This window comes from Echinops telfairi, unplaced genomic scaffold (assembly GCF_000313985.2).
Source record: "Echinops telfairi isolate 266 unplaced genomic scaffold, ASM31398v2 ScPeMD7_7410;HRSCAF=8448, whole genome shotgun sequence".
Lineage (NCBI taxonomy): Eukaryota > Metazoa > Chordata > Mammalia > Afrosoricida > Tenrecidae > Echinops > Echinops telfairi.
In genome coordinates, this window is record NW_022111310.1 from 16637790 (window position 1) to 16648970 (window position 11181).

Below are 11181 nucleotides of genomic sequence, written 5' to 3' on the forward strand. Positions count from 1 at the left end.
GGCGGTCGTGGACACGTCGCGCTCGACAGAATTAGAGGGGCTTCTGAGGAGTCGTCGCGGCGTGCGGGCTAAGGTTCTGTGAAGAGGCGCAAGGGGCGCGCTGGACCGGAGAAGGTAAAGCCTCCCTCCCCCACCTTTCGCAGCCCCGGCGGGGACACTGCCCTTTACCCTCCAGGACAGGACCCCCTCCCTCAGCACCCTCCTCGGCTCGCCGAAAGGGGAAAGGGCCCGGGGCTGGCCGCTTGGAGACCTGAGCTCCGGGCGAGAGCCCTGCAGTAATGCAAGTGGAATGACCTTGGGGCCGGGTGCTCGCTCCCTCAGTTTCCCCGTGCATACGCCGCGCCCGGTGATCCCCTTGCCCACTCTCTCCCACCTCGCGGTGTGTTCAGCGGCCTTTTTGCCCAGTGCTTGCTTGCCCGTACCGGGTGGTCCAGAGCCTCTGAGACCTCAGAGGTCATCGAACTCGGACCTAGACCCGCCCCCATCCCAGGGTTTCCTGAGCGCTGGTCAACGGGGGGACTGGCCCGAAGTTAGAATGGGAGTCAAGGGCAGAACGGGGCAGGACCCCTAGGCCCTGAATCAGGGTTTAGCGAAGTGAGGAACGGGGAGTCCTCCCGGCCCCCGTGGAGTCCCGTGGAGAGGTTACGCTAGCCTGGTGTGCCCCACCAGGGAAGTCGTGGCCGCCAGCCTAGTGTCCCTGTAATTCACTGGCACGGGAGGTGCGGTGGAGCCGGAGGGCTCCGAGAAACTTCCGAGAAGCCCCAACCTTGGCATGGGGTTCGCCTGTCTTCTTGCAATAGTCCTAAATCAGCATCCCTGGATCCCATCGCCGCTTCTTCCCGGGTGCTCACAGAAGGCATTTCTTTGGTTAACCTGCCTCAGTTTTTGGAACCTTCTCCTAGTGGGCCTGACCAAGCGCCACCGTGGTGTAGTAGATGGTGTCCCGCAGTAGCGTCCATTTCCCTGGAGTTTCTCACTAGAGCTCTTTTCCTCAGGGCTGCTTCTACTGCCGGTGCCCAGTACCTGAATGAAGGTTTTAATTGGGTGGTTTGAAATGGCAGTGAAGTCGTTAGAGCTCTTTACCAGGAAACTTTGTACCTCTAGCAATGCCGCAAGTGGCAGGGACCATTGTATCACCTGGGTGCCTCCTGTGTCATATTACAAACACAAAAGCTGCTGTCAAGTCAGTGCCAACTCGTGGTGACCCTATGGCGGTCAGAGTAGAACTGGGTTCCACAGAGTTTTCGATGACAGATTTTGTTTTCATTGAATCACCAGGCCTTTCTTCTGAGGCACCTCTGGGTAGACTTGAACCTGTAACCTTTTGTTTAGCAATGGAGCACCTTAACCATTGGCACTGCCTAGGGACTCCTGACCCATTATTCAACCTAAAGTTTGATTCTGATTTGGGATAACCAGGATGTGTCACACAGTCGATTTGCTCCTGGGTATGGTCTGTACAGAATGGGATCACCAGGCTTTTGTCAATGGTTCCACTTGAAGAGTTTGAACTAACAACTTTTAGTTTATAGGCAATCGTAAACTGCTTGTGCCACCCAGAGGCCATGACCTAGAATAGGTCCTTTTCAATTCTTTCTTAGATTGAATAATGGGACGCATCCTTGTTCCCTTATTCCTTAGTTCCGTGTCAGCATTTGTGGACACAGGACCCAGAGGGCCCAGCAATGGCACTTGCCTTTGATAGGTAGCTTCCAGAAAAGGAAAAAAACAAACAACCCTGTGGACCTGTTGGGAATGGCCTAGGTTGCTTTGTCTCTTTTGTTGGTTGAAGGTGGTTTTACTGTTGTCTAAAGTTTTAGGGGAAGAGAGAGGGACCATAGCATAGCTAGAAATACAGGGGGGTGTTGTTGTTGTTTTTTTAAGTTGATGGAAAAATCCATTATCTTTTTTTCCATTCTCCATCAACGTTCTGAAGTCCTCAGGTAATATATCTATGTAACTATAAGCAAATTGTTTCTCAGTTCAGCTGAGGAATACGACTATTGGTTTGCTTCTTGTGTTTGTTGTGCAGATTCAGATGGCTAAAGCAGTAGAGGCTGTGTTAAAACCGTGAGGGGACTGGAATCTAACCACTGGGGTAGCAGGTCTGGTTAGAATGTGAACTGGGCTACCCCTCAGGGGAGAAGAAAGAAATTGGATAACTGATATAGCCATTCTAACCTCTCTTCCCCAACATTGGTCCACATGGAAACCTCTGAGTACTGCGCTTAAACGAAAATTCTAAGGGAGCATCTGAGCCTTTATCTCCATCCTTTGAATGAGGATCTTTTTTACCAAGGATGTTTCTACAACATTGAAATTTGTTTCTCTGTATCTTCTGGATTTGGTGTTTTACATTGAGAATTTAAGATAAACTTTACACAAGTTGCCTTTCACCTAGGCCCAGACCAAGGTGACAAGTTGTACTTAGCTCAAGAAAAACAGACAAATAATACAAAGCTCATTGCCATTTAGTTTGATGCCGACTCAGCCCTGTAGGAAAGAGTAGCACTGCCCCCTGTGAGTTTCTGAGACTGTAACTGTTTGGAGGAGTTGAAAGCCCCATCTTTTTCCCACAGAGTGGCTGGTGGTTTTGAACTGAGTTCTTTGAGGATGACAGCACAGTGTATAACCACTATGCCACCAGGGCTCCTCTCAATAGGAGGTAGATTTTTTTTTTTTTATTCTAAGGTGGCATTGCCCAAAACTCACCCCTGAGTCACTTCCAACTCATAGCAACACTATAGAACAGAGTAGAACTGTCCCTTTGGATTTCTGAGGCTATACATCTTTACATGAGCAGAAAAGCCTCACCTTTCTCTAAAAGAACAGCTTGGCGGGTTTAAACCACTAATCCTTGTGATTAGCAGCCCAATAAGGAGCCTGGGCTCCTTATTGATGTTTAAAGATCCAAATGATTTCGGAGTACGAAGTAAAAAGCAAGACTTCCTCACTCCATGTGACTAGTCTTATAAACCTCTGATTTTTATATCTGTATCTCTCCCTCTTGTTTCTAACTTAAGGAACCATGATGGTGTAGTGGTTACAAATTGGGCTGTTAACCTCAAGTTTAGCAGTTCAAACCAGCCGCTCCAAGGGGAAAAGATGCGCCTTTCTACTCTGAAACCCAGAGGGGCAGTTCTACTCTGTCTTACAATGTCAGCCATGAGTCAGAATTGACTCAGGGGCAGTGAGTTGTTTCCCACTTGGCTATCCTGTTCGTACCCAGAAGAAAAAGATAATCACCACTGGAAAAGCAAGTAAAGTATACCCTACTGGCAAGGTAACTGAACAGTACCCAGCTAACTGCTGTGCGGTCAAGGTTTTCAAGCCAGGCATGCTTGGGAGAGTTGGGGAGTAGAAAGGTTTCTGATGCCTCCACTCCCACATGCAACTCTTAGCATAATAATATATTTTCAGTAGTTAGCGAATAATAAATTTTCGGTAATTTCTAAATCTGACAAGTCATCAAAAGTCTGGCGCTTTCATTAAAATTAAACGTTTATAAAAAATTAAAAAGCTTATAGTAGGGCCTGGGAAGGAAGCACTTTTGAAGTTCTTTGCTCTGGGTGATACAGTTTCATGATTTAAGTAACATCCCCATGCCCGAGGAGTGGCCCATCCGTAGGAATGCAAAGCCCTGCCGAGAAGGAAGGGGTTGAGAAGGGTCCACCCTACCTCTTTCCCTTTACACAATGGCCCTAAGCTTTTGTATACAGTCAGCTTTTGTAGGCTGGGATATTATGTAATACAGCATAAGGAGATGGAAGTCTGCATTGCAAAAATAAATAATGAGAAAGCATCTGGGGGAAATGCATGAAGAGAACAAAACTCAGTCAACCAGTGAAGTATTGGAAGACTTTTATTAATCAAGTTGAGTCTTTTTCTAGGTCGATAGTAGAGCTATTACAATACTATGCTAAGTACTTAGGTAATTTTGAAGCAGTGTAGAACACTGCTAGTGTAGAGCACTAGTAATCGAACTTTTTAAATGGAAGAAAGAAGAATGCTACTACTGCTCCCACATTTCCCATCCTTTTGTCCGCTGCTAACCTTTTACCAGCATCTACACAACCTAGGCCATAATCCTTCTCGTAGTGCATTTTCTATTGTACTTATTTGTGTATTTCCTTCCAAAAAACTCTTATCTGAAGCAATTAAGAGCTTTTCTCATGTTCGTATTTATTCACTTAATAGACTTTTAAGGAACCCTGGTGGCACAGTGGTTAAGAGCTCAACTGTTAAACAAAAGGAGAAAAATGTGGCAATCTGCTTTTATAAAGATGACGGTCTTGGAAACTCTATTGCATTCTGTCCTACAGGCTCACTGTGAAACAGAACAGACTAGGTATCACATAATACAATGTACTTCATTGGATTATACCTTGTTAATTAATGTTTGAGTGGGACACAATTTCCTGTTTTGTTATATAATATAATTAATTGGATTTATTTTATTGAATGAAAAAAAACAGTTAAAATGTTTCTAATTTCTATCCCATACTAAATTAATTCTCAGTATTATTCCCAGGCAATCTAACAGCATTGAAATCCTATATGATTAAAGGAAGGTTTGAACAAGGAAGACCTTTCTGCCTGGGATTATAACAAGAAGGCAGTTACAGAATTGCGTTGCCAATATATAAGATTCTGACTAGCCAGTGGTCTTTGCATCAGGCTGTGTTGTTAGGTGCCATCAAGTACGAATCATAGCAGCCACATGCCAGGGTTGTGAATCTGTACAGGAGCTGACTGCGTCATCTTTCTATTGTGGAGCAGCTGGTGGTTTCAAACCGCCTACTTTTGGTTAGCAGCTCAATGCTGATCACACTGCATCACAAACACTCCTTAAATCAGACTGTATAGTTTAGGTGACATGAAAGTGAATCCTGTTTGTGATTTAGACATCTCCTTTCAGGGATTAATTTCCTCATCTAATAAACAAACATGGTATTATAATATCTTATCTATTACTTTATGATTAGAAAATACTTTGGAAAAAAAATACTTTGATATATATTATCTTTTTTGAGCCTCACAACCTGGTGAGATTGACAAAGTAGGTATTTTTACATCTGTTTTGCAAATGAGTAAATGAAGTCCTTACGGGATTCAGATCACTAGTTCCCAAATGTGTTTGGCCTATTGTCCCCATTTTAGAAAAAAATTACTCAGCACCCTCCAGCTATCAAAATCTTTTGTACTGTAGTTTATAATCCAGGATAAAATATTGGTATCTGCTTTTGCACCCATCCAACAACACCACCACCCCTTTATTATCTCAGACTCACTTTGAGAAATACTGATTTAGATGGTTTGCTTAATGTCACATGACTAGTGTGTAGCTAGAGTGAACTCAGAGCCTTTGATGCCTACTCAGGGACTCTTTCCACTCTATCACTCTATATCACTTTATATTAAATATGCTTAACATAATTCATATTAAATTCATACTAAAACACTCATAGTTAGCAGACTGGCAGTGTATAAATACCAGCAAAGGATCCCGCCAGAAGAGAATGAAAGGGTGCATCTTGTGATTGCTTTATTCTAGGATGTGGCTTAGCCAGCAACAAAAGATTTCAGAGAAATGGAGTGTAGTAGATGGGAGATCCACTCCCTGTTGGACTTAGGCCTTTGTGTCATTGCATAACTGAAAGGCCTTTTCAGTTTGTTTGTTTGACATATCAAATTTGAGTTGTCCTATTTGGACTAAACAAATAAAAGCTTTTCTAAATGCCTGTGTGAAGAATGTAGTTGTACACTTGATCTTCTTTGTACAGAAAGAGGGGAGCAGGCAAGAGAAATAAGAGCTTTTATATTATTTGCCACCAAAACAGGATATGTGAAGCCTAGAAACCCCTCGCACCTAGCTGCTTTGCAGCAAATCATGTGGACTAGTAGGGAGAAGGTAAATGGTTAGCCTACGATTGAAGAGCAAAAGAAAAGCACGAACAAAAAGCTGTTTACCATTGAGACAGTTCCATAGGGACCCCATATGTTTCAAAGTAGAACTGCACTCCATAGGCATCACAGGGTGGATTTGAAGCAGGAGCCTCTCCATTAGTAGCCTTGCACTTAACTGCATCTCCTAGACTATAGTGTTATGGAAGCCTTACATAAGAATGTTATGATTTCAAAAAAAAAAGAATGTCATGGTTCAATTAACTAAAGAGTATACTAGTTACTCAACAGCATGGGCCTCAGTTTCCCCTTTGTAAAATGAGGAGCTAGATTTCATATTTTTTTTCTTAATTCCTACATTTATTTTTAATAGGAAACATTCACATGATTTGCAGTTCAAAAGGTACACCAAAATCTTTAGGGATAAATGTTCCTTCTGCTCTTCCTTACATCTGACCAACTCACCTACTAGAAGCCACTCTCATGCTTGCCATTCCACCACTCACACCCTCCGTGTCTATGAGAAATATGTCTGCTCGCCCTCCCCCCTTTTCTAAAGAAATGACAGCATACAGTGCACCATGTTTAGCACATTGCTTTTTTCATTTCTTAATAGACCTCGGATATCATTCTCTGTCAGTATAGATGGATTGCTACCATCGAGTGGACTCCCACCCCTCGTGACCTTCTGTACAATAGAACAAACATTGCCTGCTCTTGTGTCATCCTCATGATTACCAGTACGTTCAAGCCCACTGGGGCTCTTGCACCCATCTATCTCACATAGAGTCTCCTTCACCCTTGCTTTCCTCTCACCAACCTTGATGCCCTCCTCTAACCATGAGTCCTTCTCGATGACATGTCCGAAGCAGACAAGTCTGACAGTGATTTCCTGTGATCTGTAGGTTTTCTTTGGCTAATTTTTAGAAGGCAATACCTAGGTCTTTCTTTCTAGTCTCTTGTAGTCCAGAAGCTCCTCTGAAACCTGTCCCCGCTGGGTGACCCTGCTGGTCTGTGAGATGCCAGTGGCATAGCTTTCAGTAACACAGCAAAGCGTTAGCTGCCATGGTATGACACACTGACAGATGGGTTGTCTGTGTTATTGTTAGGTGCCAGTGCGTCAGTTCCAACCCTAGCAACCCTAGTCACAACTGCACAGAAGGAAACACCGTCCGGCCCAGCGCCATCCTCACAATTCTTCCTCTGCTTGATCCCACTGCTGCAGCCATGGTGTCAATCCATATAGAACATCCTACTTCTTGTTTATGGCTGCAGAGTATTCTATTGTGTGGAAATATACTACATTTGGGTTGTAGTTTCAATGTTTTACTATTACAGACAATTGTATGATGAATGATTTTTGTATGTATAGTATATATGCCAGCATGTCTGTAGGATAGTATTTAAAAGTAGACTTGCTGGGTCAAAGATTATGTGCATCGTTACGTGCTAACTAAACACTTCTAGTTCTGATACTGTATGAGACTTTATTTGCAAGTGAATAAGTAGTAAGAGGGATGAGCAGGTGTTGTTTTCTTGGAAATATTTTCATTTCTTTTCATCTCTATAGTTAGAGTTTAAGTCTTATGTAGGGCCAAACATAGATAACTGCACCAAAATTATGTTGAGTTACAGACTTGACTAAAGTCACCTTTATCACAATCCTAGAGATTTTTTTTTTACTGCTTCTGTGTATGGTATTTCTTAAAATTTAAATTACAAAGTGGATATTATAAATTCAGAGCAAAGAAGATGCAAGTACTTTTACTAGTACTTGCAGAGTTTGGGGGATTTGCTGTTTATCACAATCTGTGTTGGGAATGAAAATGGAAACATAGCAAAGAAAGCCTAGCAACAACCCAGTAGCTTCATACCCGTCTAACTTCACAAGGAGAGAGAATTGATAGAGGAGTAAGCCCAGAGCTGAGTCCTGTGAGGTGGAGGTCAGCTGTACCTACTCTCTCCAGCTCTTTCTTTTACCATTTCTGACACTCGTCCTCCCCATGACACACAGAACTCACGGCCATACTCACAATGATATGGTTTATTAAGGAAGTAACCCGGGATGAGGATCAACTCAGAAGTAGCAGAAGACAGGATACAATGTCAGTCAAGACAGCTTCTAACCAAGACAACCCTCAGCTTCTGTAGGCAGCCTTTCGCTTGACTATGCAGCAGGCTCTGCCCACTGGTGGGTCTTCTCTCAGCCTCTACCATGCTCAGACAAATGTTAGAGCTCTTTAACTGCACCAACAAATGCCCAGGGGCACCCTACTGCCAGCAAGCCTCCTGCCTAAAGCTGCTCAGCTCTCTCACTCTGGTTGTACTGGTTCCTGCCACTCATACTGCTCCTACCTTTTCTGTGTCACTGGGTTCTTATTGTGGTTGCCTTTGCTTGCTGGCTTAAGTAGCACTCTCTACAAGATCTAGGAGAGTCTCAGTACAGGGACCTTGGGTAGTAAGGTCCCCTCAACCTCTGAGGAATTGGCTCTTATACTTATGTAAATTATTCTTTGTCCATTTCAGGGTATTCTTCCACCAGACCTCCACTGACTAACCAATCCCCTTGGTAAGCCAAAGTCACTTATTTTTGCATGGTAATTACAGACCAATAACAAGGCACTCTGTAGCCTAACTGTTTTTGACAGAATTATAAACCCAAGGCCAGAAAGAATTGCAAACCTATTATACTGTACTCACTGATATCTGTCTGGTTATATGCACTATCTGCCCTGGGTTATTTGGGTGGCTGTGGAGTGTATGATGGCTTTGTAAGGTCGGTGACACCATAACAGTCACTCATCTTTTAGAAGGTCTGGAAACTATCAATAATTGTGTCAATTTCTTCCAGACCTCATTCCTTATTAACCATCCTTACCAATCATCCTTCCTCCCCTTCCTTAACCTCCTTCATCTTCATTTGTAAGACCACGCAGGTTTAAGCTAGAGCCTCCATTTTCTTCATCTTTGAGTTTCTTATAGCCCCTGGAGTAAAGGATCATTAGTAAATACATGTTAAATGGATTTGAGGTCAAAGTGATCTCATCTCTGCTTTGATAGCCTCTTTGATTCCATATCCTTCCTTTTCCTTGCACAGCCATGACATGCCCTTCAGCCCACCCCTAGAACACTTGATATGGTTTGGGCAGGGACAAAAAAGTAAATTAACTTGTAGAGGAGTATGTGTTGCTTCCTTGTGATTCCCACTACATTCTTTGTGTTACACTAAAAACTTGGGAGCTTATGTATTTAGTAACACAGTAGTGAGAGCTATAGTGTTAGTGTAGCTATAGCCATACTCAATAGAAACAACATCCAAATAGGTAGCTCAAAATAAACAGGTATCTCTTCAACCTCATATCTTAGTTTGTGTGTATGAAATCATAAAGATCAACGTGAATATTAGATGAATATGAACTTAGATTTATAAATGAATAAAGTTGTACATTTGTAAGTAGCAATGAACTAGTCTTGGTTTTTCTGATTTTAGAATAAGGAAACTTGTCTATAGCCCATGCTTTCAGCACTAGTAGTCTGTCTGTGAGTTAGCGCTGATAACAGGCCCACTTTGGACTACATCTGTAAGTTATAGATGACAGGATTATAAAGCCTAGTTATGTAGCTACCGTAGATTCTCCCCAGCTTCCCAAATATAAACTTTCTTCAGTGCCATAATTCATGATTCCCAAGAATAGTAATTGCTACTTAGGTGCCAGCTAGATGCCTCACTGGGCCCCTTTTTGGTCTGCTATTTGGACAGCCTGTAAAAGGTCTGTGAGCTTTCTAAAGTCTAGCCATAAAAATTTCATTCAGTGTAGCCCCCAATAAATGATTTTTTTCAATGTAAAAAAAATTTTCATTCAGTATTGTCTCAGAAATGCAAGGTACTGTGTTATAGTTTAGATGAGTGACTACCCTATGTCTGTTGTTGCTGTTAGTTGCTATTGAATTTATTCCAAGTCATGGCAACCCCTTAACAAATTAGAATGTACAAGAAATAATATAGACAAAAACAAATAATGGCTCTCATTTCCATTTCAAGATGGGATTTTAAGTACATCACCTTTCTTTTCCTAAGTTCTAATGAAATTGATACAGAAATAATAAAGACGAAAAGGCATCCTTCAAAATAGAAAGTAGAGGGGGGGCAGTCAGACACTTTTTGAGTCATTTTAAAGTAAACATGATACTAACAGCATGCTTCAACATAAGTAATGGAGAACCTCGCCTGTGAAGTTAAGGGAGAGGATTCACTCACGTATCCCTGAAAAACCCCAATTGAGAGCTGCAGAGGTTAAGAAAATGAGTTAGCAATGGAGTATTTGTGTAGGACAAATCAAAGAATTTGGGGAATTATACATGTGCCATTCACAAAGTATCTCTTCCAAGTTTAGCGAGAATAGTAGATTAAGAAATAGTAACATTGAACAGGTATCAAAGAATTACTGTATGTAGATTAAGTGCTTAAATGTACACTGTCATGAGGTAGATGCCATTGTCAGCCATATTTTAGAAGAAACTAACCTGTCTTCTTAACCACTATGCTAGTACCTCAGACTCCTAATTATAATTCTTAAGACCATTTAGGTTACTTTTATTATCCCCTTTTTGCATCTGAAGCACAGAGACGTTAAGCAATTTGCCCAGGGGCCCGCAACCAGTAAGTACAGTTCTACCAGTTAGACAATACTCCATGATCTTCTGTGCACTTGGAGAGCTGCCATAACAAAGAAAGGCGAATATTATTTCTACCCACAACTTGCTCCTTAGCTTGTGTTTTGGTGGCAACGCAAGACCTGAAACTGGACTTCCAATTGTAAGAAGAGTGGTTAATGGTTAGAGGCAGACTCGGAAATGCTCAGTTGGCAGCAAATCCTCATTTCATTAACATGTTGGAACTACATCCAGCAATTTCTTCACACGGGGAATTTTTTTTCTATATTTGTCTCAGCAAAACAGAACACTTTTGAAATCTGTCTTCCTGGCAGTTCAATCGCTATATTTCACAAATGACTAGAAAAATAAAATTACAGAAAATAAATAATTTCCCATCATCTCACAGATTTTACTAACATAGTAGATAAAAAGACCTCTTTGAAATCCCAAAGATGAGCAGGGTTTTTTTATCGTTTTATTAGGGGCTTATACAACTCATCACAATCCATACATACATCAATTGTGTAAAGGACATTTGTACATTCATTGCCCTCATCATTCTCAAAACATTTGCTCTCCACCTAAGCCCCTGGCATCAGCTCCTCATTTTCCCCCTCCCTC

General features: G+C 42.1%; 1 protein-coding gene across 2 annotated transcripts in view; it reads left to right on the forward strand.

Moving 5' to 3' along the window:
• Positions 1-6: 6 nt before the first annotated feature.
• Positions 7-11181, forward strand: part of SLC31A1 (solute carrier family 31 member 1) — a 45348-nt gene continuing 34173 nt past the window's right edge. Inside the window, exons 1-2 of one of the 2 annotated variants that reach the window (XM_045296621.1) lie at positions 7-114; positions 8431-8473. The gene's annotated coding sequence lies outside the window, so the exon portion shown is untranslated. The remainder of the gene's footprint in view (positions 115-8430; positions 8474-11181) is intronic. The other variant, XM_004712530.3, reaches the window with a different exon arrangement.